Here is a 9,640-nt window from a genome sequence, read left to right as displayed (position 1 = left end):
AAAAAGTTACAGATTTCTGGTTCCAAAATAAAAGTCAACAAATTGTGAAAGAAAATATTAGAAGTAAAATATTCCAATTTTTATCTTGGTTTTTATTTATTTATTTATGGCTGTGTTGGGTCTCCGTTGTTGTGTGCGGGCTTTCTCTAGTTGCGGCGAGCAGGGGCTACCCTTTGTTGAGGTGCGCAGGCTTCTTCATTGTGGTGGCTTCTCTTGTTGCGGAGCACAGGCTCTAAGTGCATGGGCTTCAGTAGTTGTGGCACGTCGGATCAGTAGTTGTGGCTCGCGGGTTTAGTAGTTGTGGTGCACGGGCTTAGTTGCTCCGCGGCATGTGGGAGCTTCCCCAGCCAGGGCTCGAACCGGTGTCCCCTGCCTTGGCAGGCGGATTCTTAACCACTGTGCCACCAGGGAAACCCTTTTATCTTGTTTTTTTTTTTCAATTTTGAATTTGAGATACTATTGTCAATATCACACATGCACATATTATGTGGTTTGGTTGCAGTCATAGTTCAGAAACATACAGTTTGATTATCTTCCTGGTACTTGGTTTGTTTTTCTTACCCTGAAAATAGACCTTTATGTTCCTGGCTTCTGTAGTCCCTGGAGTTTTCAGTACTCTCTTCAATTCACGTCTCGTGCAGGCAATGAATTATGTGGCTCTAAAGCTTAGCTAATAGTTTTCACCATAAGATGAAGTCAATGAATCCTTCTTGGAAAATCAAGCAATTACTTAATTCTTCCACTAGTGGGAGGGCACGCTCTTTCTTTCTAAATAGGAGCCTCAGGAAAGTCTTTTTTTTTAACATGTTTATTGGAGTATAATTGCTTTACAATGGTGTGTTAGTTTCTGCTTTATAACAAAGTGAATCAGTTATACATATACATATGTTCCCATATGTCTTCCCTCTCGCGTCTCCCTCCCTACCACCCTCCCTATCCCACCCCTCTAGGTGGTCACAAACCACCCAGCCAATCTCCCTGTGCTATGTGGCTGCTTCCCACTAGCTACCTATTTTACATTTGGTAGTGTATATATGTCCATGCCACTCTCTCACTTTGTCACAGCTTACCCTTCCCCCTCCCCATATCCTCAAGTCCATTCTCTAGTAGGTCTGTGTCTTTATTCCCGTCTTGCCCCTAGGTTCTTCATGACCTTTTTTTTTTTTTTCCCTTAGATTCCATATGTTAGCATATGGTATTTGTTTTTCTCTTTCTGACTTACTTCACTCTGTATGACAGACTCTATAGATGGAGAGATATACCATGTTCTTGGATTGGAAGAATCAACATCGTGAAAATGACTCTACTACCCAAAGCGATCTACAGATTCAATGCAATCCCTATCAAACTACCACTGGCATTTTTCACAGAACTAGAACAAAAAATTTCACAATTTGTATGGAAACACAAAAGACCCCGAATAGCCAAATCAATCTTGAGAACGAAAAATGGAGCTGGAGGAATCAGGCTCCCTGACTTCAGACTATACTACAAAGCTACAGTAATCAAGACAGTATGGTACTGGCACAAAAACAGAAAGATAGATTAATGGAACAGGATAGAAAGCCCAGAGATAAACCCACGCACATATGGTCACCTTATCTTTGATAAAGAAGGCAAGAATATACAGTGGAGAAAAGACAGCCTCTTCAATAAGTGGTGCTGGAAAAACTGGACAGGTACATGTAAAAGTATGAGATTAGAACACTCCCTAACACCATACACAAAAATAAACTCAAAATGGATTAAAGACCTAGATGTAAGGCCAGACACTATCAAACTCTTAGAGGAAAACATAGGCATAACACTCTATGACATAAATCACAGCAAGATCCTTTTTGACCCACCTCCTAGAGAAATGGAAATAAAAACAAAAATAAACAAAGGGGACCTAATGAAACTTAAAAGCTTTTGCACAGCAAAGGAAACCATAATCAAGACCAAAAGACAACCCTTAGAATGGGAGAAAATATTTCCAAATGAAGCAACTGACAAAGGATTAATCTCCAAAATTTACAAGCAGCTCATGCAGCTCAATATCAAAAAAACAAACAACCCAATCCAAAAATGGGCAGAAGACCTAAATAGACATTTCTCCAAAGAAGATACTCAGGAAAGTCTTTGAGAACCTTTTCTATTTTAGGCAGTTGGCTAAGAGTTTTATCTACTCACTTTTAGGGAGAGCTCTTTATACTCATGGTCAGAAATACTTCAGAAAGCTTTTATAAGAAAATTCATATTGTCTCTCCTTTTTTTTTTAAATATGAGATTTTGTTGTTGTGTTTTTTTTTTTGTTTTTTTTTTGTTTTTTTTTTTTGTTTTGCTACATTGTGCAGCATGTGGGATCTTAGTTCCCAGACCAGGGATCAAACCTGTGCCACCTGCAATGGAAGCATGGAGTCTTAACCACTGGACCACCAGAAAAGTCCCTATATTGTCTCTTAATAGTGTATCTTTTAATTAACATGTTGGTTAATATTTATTTTTGAAAGACATATGGCAAATAAAAACTATCTTCCTTAACTAGACTAACTTTAGGTGACTACAGAGCCTGTTTCTGAAGAATTCAAAACATCAGAATACTAGAATACCAGTAAACACTGTGCTTGACCTGAGAGCTGGTTTAGTACATCGAGCTCACCATTCAGAGGTGAGTAGACATCGTTAGGAGATGAGGATGTTGTTGAATATTAAGTACTGCATCTTGGATAGTCCCTTTACACTTGCCTTTGGATTTCTACTCAAGTTCTCTGCAGGCTCTCTCTTTATCAATGTGTAGTTACTTACCTAATTACTTTCTTCACACCCAGTCCAGGAAGTGGTAATGAAATCTCATTTAGGCCCATCACACAACAATCTTTTCTTGTTTTATTTATTTTATAAATAAAAAATATTTATTTTTTATTTATAAAATTATAAATTAAAAAAATTAAATTAAATTAAAAATTAATTTATTAATTGCTGACTATATCCCAGACATTGGATATAAACAGTAAGTGAGACAACTTTGTCTTTGTGAAACTTAGTTTAGTTTGTGTGTGTGTTGGGGGGGAGAAAATATGGGGGGAGAGGAGTGAGGGAGTTTGAGAAGGGCAGTGATATAATTTCAGATGGTGATAAGCACCATAAAGAAAATCAAGTATTGATTTTCAACAAGGGTGCCAAAACTGCTTAATGGGGGGAGAATAGTCTTTTCAAAAATGGTGGAACAACTGAATATCCTCATGCAAAAGAATGGAGTTAGACTTCTGTCTCATACTATGTACAAAAATTAACTCAAAATGGGTCAAAGACTTAAATGTAAGAGCTAAAATTATTGAATTCTTACAGGAAAATATAAGTGTAAATTTTTGTGATCTTGGATTACACAAAGGTTTCCTAGATATGACATGTAAAGTGCAAGCAATGAAAGAAAATTTTCAAATATTGGAGTGTCAAAATTTAAAGCTTCGTCCTTCAAAGGACACTATCCAGAAAGTGAAAAGACAACCCACATAACGGGAGGAAATATTTGCAAATCATATATATAATGAGTCTAGTACCCAGAATATATAAAGAACTCTTACAGCCCCAGCAATAAAAAGATAGCTCAATTAAAAAACAGGCAAAGGCAAACTATTACATTTAGGATGGATAAACAAGGTCCTACCGTATAGCACAGGGAATTATATCCAGTCTCTTTACCATAATGGTAAAGAATATTAAAAATGAATGTGTAAAGCTGAGTCACTTTGTTGTGCAGCAGAGATTAGCACAACATTATAAATCAACTGTACTTCAAAAAAAGGAAACAGGCAAAGGATTTGAAGATATTTTTTCCAAAGAAAATATACAAGTGGCCAATAAGTATGTGAAAAAAAGCACTCAGCCCTATTAGTCATTAGGGAAATGCAAATCAAAACCACAATGAGCTACCATTTCACATCCATTCGGATGGCAAAAATAAAAGACAATTACAAGTGTTGGCAAGGATGTGGAGAAATTGGAACCCTCATACATTGCTGGTGTGAATGTAAAATGGTGCAACCACTTTGGAAAACAGTTCAGCAGTCCTTCAAAAAGTTAAACATCGAGTTACCATATGATCCAGAAATTATACTCCTAGGTAGGACAAGACAATTGAAAACATATGTCCACACAAAAACTTGAATGTGAACGCACATAACAGCATTATTCATGATAGTGAAGAAGAGAAAACAACCCAAATATCTGAGAAATTTTTAAAAAGGTGGTATATCCGTTCAAAGAAATATTATTCAGCCATGAAAAAGGAATGAAGTACAGATGTATACTACAACAGGGATAAACCCTGAAAGCATTATGCTAAGTAAAAGAAGCCAGAAACAAAAGGCTGATTCCATTCATCTGAAATGCCCAGCATAGGCCAATTCATAGATAGAAAGTAGATTGGTGATTGACAGGGACTAGGGAGGGGAAATGGGGAATAACTGCTAAAGAAACAGGGTTTCTTACAGGGGTGATGAAAATGTTCCAGAATTAGATAGCAGTGATTGGTTGCACAAATCTTGTAAATATACTAAAACCCACTGAATTATACACTTAAAAGAGTGAATTTTATGGCGTGCGGTTACATCTCAATTAAAAAAAGAAAGAAAAAGGGTGAGAGGATGGAAAGTGGGCATAGGGTGGTAAGTGAGTTATTTTAAACACTTGTCAGGGAGAGTTTTGATGGAAAGGTCATGTTTGAGTAGAATATTTGTTGAATTCATGAAGGACTAGATGAAGCACATAGACCCCACCATGCTCCCTATACTCTTTTCCTTCGTTTGTATATGTCCTTTCTCTGATACATACAATATTAGAGTGTGTCTCTTACCCATTCCAATTCTACAAATTTGTGTGAAAGACACATTTAGGAAATGAAAATCATCGTCATTTCCTGGAAATGTTTGCTTACAATGCTTCCCTGCAGAATTAGTTAACAGGAAAATCTCTTAACTCTAACAATGCCTTAATTGTCTTAAGGAAGGTGTGTAACAGGATGTTAAATGAGGCTCTTGAGTGTTTTCTAAACTATTCAAGTGGAATACAATTGTGACAAGTGGCCACATAATCTGGAGAGAATTCTTAATTCATCTCTGTTGGAGGACGGAGGGAATGAAAAGTGCCCACCAACTGAGAAGTTATCTTTTTTTTTTTAACATCTTTATTGGAGTATAATTGCTTTACAATAGTGTGTTAGTTTATACTTTATAACAAATGGAATCAGCTATACATATACATATATCCCTGTATCTCCTCCCCCTTGAGACCGAAAAACAAGGCAGGCAGCTCCATAAAATCAGTGGATCAGTTTCTTATAGGGTGACTTACTCACAGTGTGTGATCAGTAGACAACAATCCAGAAGCATTAGGAGCTGCACTCTACAACCCTGAGGGGCCACTGGGACAATTTTATAGTTAACCTATAAGAGGGTATGGGGGTACGTGCTTGGAAAGAAACAGGATGTGCATTCCTAAGTCAAGATTTATGAATGGGTAACTAGTCTTTGGGAGTTGGGAACACATCAACAAAGTTCTTCATTGTTGGGGGACTAACAGAGCATAAAGGCCACTTGGTCTTAATGATTATTAAAAAACGTCTATTAACTACAAAGCCCTTGATGACAGGGAAGTGATATGCCACACAGCCCTGGGTAGGGTCAGCATAAGGACTGGAGAAACTGTATGGAACCAAGATGGCATCAGTTATGACAAGAGCCATACAATCTCCCACCTCTAACTACAAAAGAGAGGATCCTTCAGTAGGGGCTGCATGAATTGGGGATGTTTGGTGAGCCAGGAAGGCTCATTACCCTCCCCTCAGGCACAGGTGGTAGAAGTGAATCAATCTCAAGTTGTTTTGAAAGGACCCTCTTGGAGGGGGGCTGTCTGTTGGACAGGAGAGAGATTTCTAAGAAGCCGAAGAGTTCATTGCTTGCTTTATTTTAGATCAGGACTTTTCAGCCTTGACACTACTGACGTTTTGGACCTAATAATTGTTGTAGGAGTCTGTCCTGTGCATTGTTGGATGGTCAGCTGTATCTCTGGCCTCCACACACTAGAAATCACTGCCCCCCTCCCCCTGCACCAGTTAATGTAATTTAATATGTTTCCAGACTTTATCAAATACCCCCTGGGCGTGGGGGGCAAACTTTGCCCCTGGTTGAGAAGCAGTGCTTTCGAGAAAGGTACGTGTTGTGTTGTACCCTGAAGGCCTACAAGGCCTGTGCGCACGCCCAGCTTTAAGACCGAAGAAAGAGCCCTGAATCAGCAACAGAAATATCAGTGGTTTAATGGATGGGGGATCTTACATGTTGGAGGCAAGGTCCTGGAGCCATACCCCACCGTGTGCGGTGGACTGCAGGCCGGACAAGGTGGCAGTCGTCCCTCCGGGGTGGGGGTGGTAGAGGTAGGGGGGGTGGCCATGGAGGGGGAGAGATTGCTAGTTAAGGGGGAATTGATGTCAGATTGGCTCATCGGTTACCAGGGTAACTAGCAGAGGGGCAAGGTCAGTCCTGTGAGTAGGTGTAGGTGAAGCAGGCGCTGGTCGAGTAGGGGATGTACAGAGAAGAAGAGAACAGCCACCTTGAGCAGCCTGGCCATACAGTACATGCCAAGATACCCACTGTGGGAGTCTGGAAAGTTCTCCATGAGTCAGCATATTAGTTTCTTATTGCTGCTCTGATAGATTACCAAAAACTTGTGGTTTAAAACAATGCACATTCATGATCTCATAGCTCTGGAGGTCCGAAGTCTCACATGGGTCTCAGGGGGCTAAGATCAGGGCGCTCGCAGGCTTGTGTTCCTTCTGGGAGCTCAAGGGGAGCATTTCTGTGCTTGAACTTTCCAACTCTTTGAGGCTGCCCTCCTTCCTCGGCTCCCAGCTCTGAGTCAGCAATGATATCACCTGACCTCTGCTTCCACCATCACACCTCCTTCTCGGACTCTGACCCTCCTGCCTCCCGTTATAAAGGCACTTGGGATTACATTGGGCCCACCTGGGTAATCCTGGCCAATCCTTCCCATCTGAAGGTCCTAAACTTCATCACATCCACAAAGTCCCTTGTTCAATGGAAGGTAATGTATTCACAGGTTTCACAGATTAGAATGTGGACAGTTTTGGCCAATGACAGTCCGTATTTGGGCATGGAGTAGCCAGATTGCACCAGCTCTTGTTAAGTAAGAGTCTATGCTTTCTGCAGTCCTCCCTTGGTATCTGCAGGTGATTGCTTTCAGGATCCTCGTGCACCTGCCTGCCCCACGCCCCCAGGATATCTGCAGATTCCCAAGTCCTTATACAAAATGGCAGAGTAATACAATGTAAATACTTTGTAAATAGTTCCTGGGTGCCCAGCAAATTCAAGTTTTAGTTTTTGGAACTTTCTGGAAAATTTTCCCCCGAATATTTTCCATCTGTAGTTGCTTGAATCTGCGGATAAGGAACCTGGGGATACCGAGGGCTGACTCACCTTCCTTCTTCCCTGGCTCCTCCCAGGAATGGGAGGTGCCTGAGCTAGTGGGAAACGAGATTGATAAAGAGGTCTCACCCAGCTCTTCCCCCGTCCCTGGGGCGGAGCGGCTGTGTAGCTCAGGCCTAGCTGGAGGGAGGACGGACTTTAAGTGGAAGATAATGGTTTTGATTACAGTAGAACTGAATTTTTTTTTTTAACCGAAGGTTATGCTGTTTTAATTCCTGACTTGTCTGGAAAGCCACGGGGTCTACCTGGAAGGTTGCTCGAGGCTGGAAAAAGACCTTTTAGGCTGTAAAGCCAAAGGCAATGATGGGGTGAGAGAAAATCGCTTTTCAGCGTCCCTTGCAGAATCCGGCTCGTTGAATAAACCTGGTACAAGATGATTTGGGGGAAGAGGGGATTTGAAAGTTCTATTGATTCACCCCATGAACTAAAAAGACCCTCTTCCTAGAAGGGGAGAGGCGGCTGAGCGCTGAGCCGTCTGCAGCCGGAGGCCGAGCAGTGGGGAGGCCTCCGGAAGCCCGTGGTTTTCCCTGTTTTCTCAGGAACACCGGATGATTTTTCTCTTACCTAGAAATTTGTGGGAGGAAGTAGAGGAAGGGGAGAAGAGAAAAGAGTGGGAAAAGGCTGGAAGGACCCGGACTGAATTACCGGCACTCACACAGGGAAAAAGATGTAGACGGTCTCTCCAGCCTGTGCTGGCAGGAAAAGCCAGGGCATATGGCTCCACAGGAAGGGGCGCAGCTCACACCTCTGCAGCTCCGAATCCAACCAGCGTGCTTCCCAACGTGTAAATGTATGGCAGCCCAAACCCAGAAACCATCGCCAGAAAACTTCGTGGGCTTCTTGAGGACACCAAGGAGATAGCGAAACCCCAGTTTGTCCCCTTGCGGCTGGACAAGCCTGCTTCCTTCACTCCTGGGACCTGCAACACAGTGGACCAAGCCATAGACAAAGACTGACAACTGTGAGTGGCCATCATTATTAAAACCAAAGTTACCTATTGTTTTTTATTATATGGGGTGTGTTTATATATAATTATAATGACTATTTGAAGCATTCAAAAATGACAAATATATGCTATTCACAGTTCTTTCTGAAAGAGAGAGGTAATGATTTGGGGTGAGATGGCTTTGTTTTGGTTGTTGTTTTGGAGATTATGGAGCACCAAACATGGATGCAGGTTTCATGCGCGAAATGAGGTGCTGGTTTGTTTGAATGGAGTGGAGTAGTCACGATAGAGTGCAGCAGGCAATGAGGCTAATGCAATAAGATAAACAGATGTGTGCCTTCCACCTCAGTATAGGGCCTGGGGAAATGCGAAGCGGGAGAAGTGGGCCCGGCCCTCGTCACAGCTCCAGGTCCAGAGAGAAGAAACACGCTCAAAAGTGATGTGGGGAGAGGCCGGGAGCAGTTACGCAGAATTCACCTTTCTTTAGGTTCTAAATAGGAATGAACTTTTTTTTTTCTTTAAATCAATTTTTGTTTTTTCATGTATTTATTTTTTATTTTTGGTTGCGTTGGGTCTTCGTTGCTGCGCGCAGGCTTTCTCTAGTTGTGGCGAGCGGGGGCTACTCTTCTTTGCGGTGTCCGGGCTGCTCATTGCGGTGGCTTCTCTTGTTGCGGATCACGGGCTCTAGGCGCGTGGGCTTCAGTAGTTGTGGCACACTGGGCTCAATAGTCGTGGCTCGCGGGCTTAGTTGCTCCGCGGCATGTGGGATCTTCCCGGACCAGGGCTTGAACCCGTGGTCCCTGCCTTGGTAGGCGGATTCTTAACCACTGTGCCACCAGGGAAGCCCAGGAATGACCTCTTAAAGCTTTACTCCAGGTGCTTGGCAGATATTGGAAGTAGGACGTTTTTTATGTATCTACCCCGTGGGAATATGCTGCTTTCATGCCCACAATTCTACCCAGGATGGGCAATGAAAAAAACCTGGATTTTTTCTTTCTCCTCAGGTGGGTGGGCAGAAATATCCAGCCAGAGCTGGATTCTGTCTCTCTGCATGTATTTCTAGCTAGCTACCTGGGAACAGGTGCTTTTTACTTTTAAATTGCACGTTGTAAAGTCTTATTTTCTAAATTAAGGAGATTGTGCCTGGCCACATGTTGGGATCTTGGTAAGTAATTTGTTGAAGGAAGGAGAGTAGGGGGGAAAGAGGGAGGGA

This window comes from Mesoplodon mirus (genome assembly GCF_964341445.2).
Source record: "Mesoplodon mirus genome assembly, chromosome: 9".
NCBI classification, from domain to species: Eukaryota; Metazoa; Chordata; class Mammalia; order Artiodactyla; family Ziphiidae; genus Mesoplodon; species Mesoplodon mirus.
The sequence above is the reverse complement of the archived record's forward strand: the minus strand, read 5'-3'. Positions refer to the sequence as shown.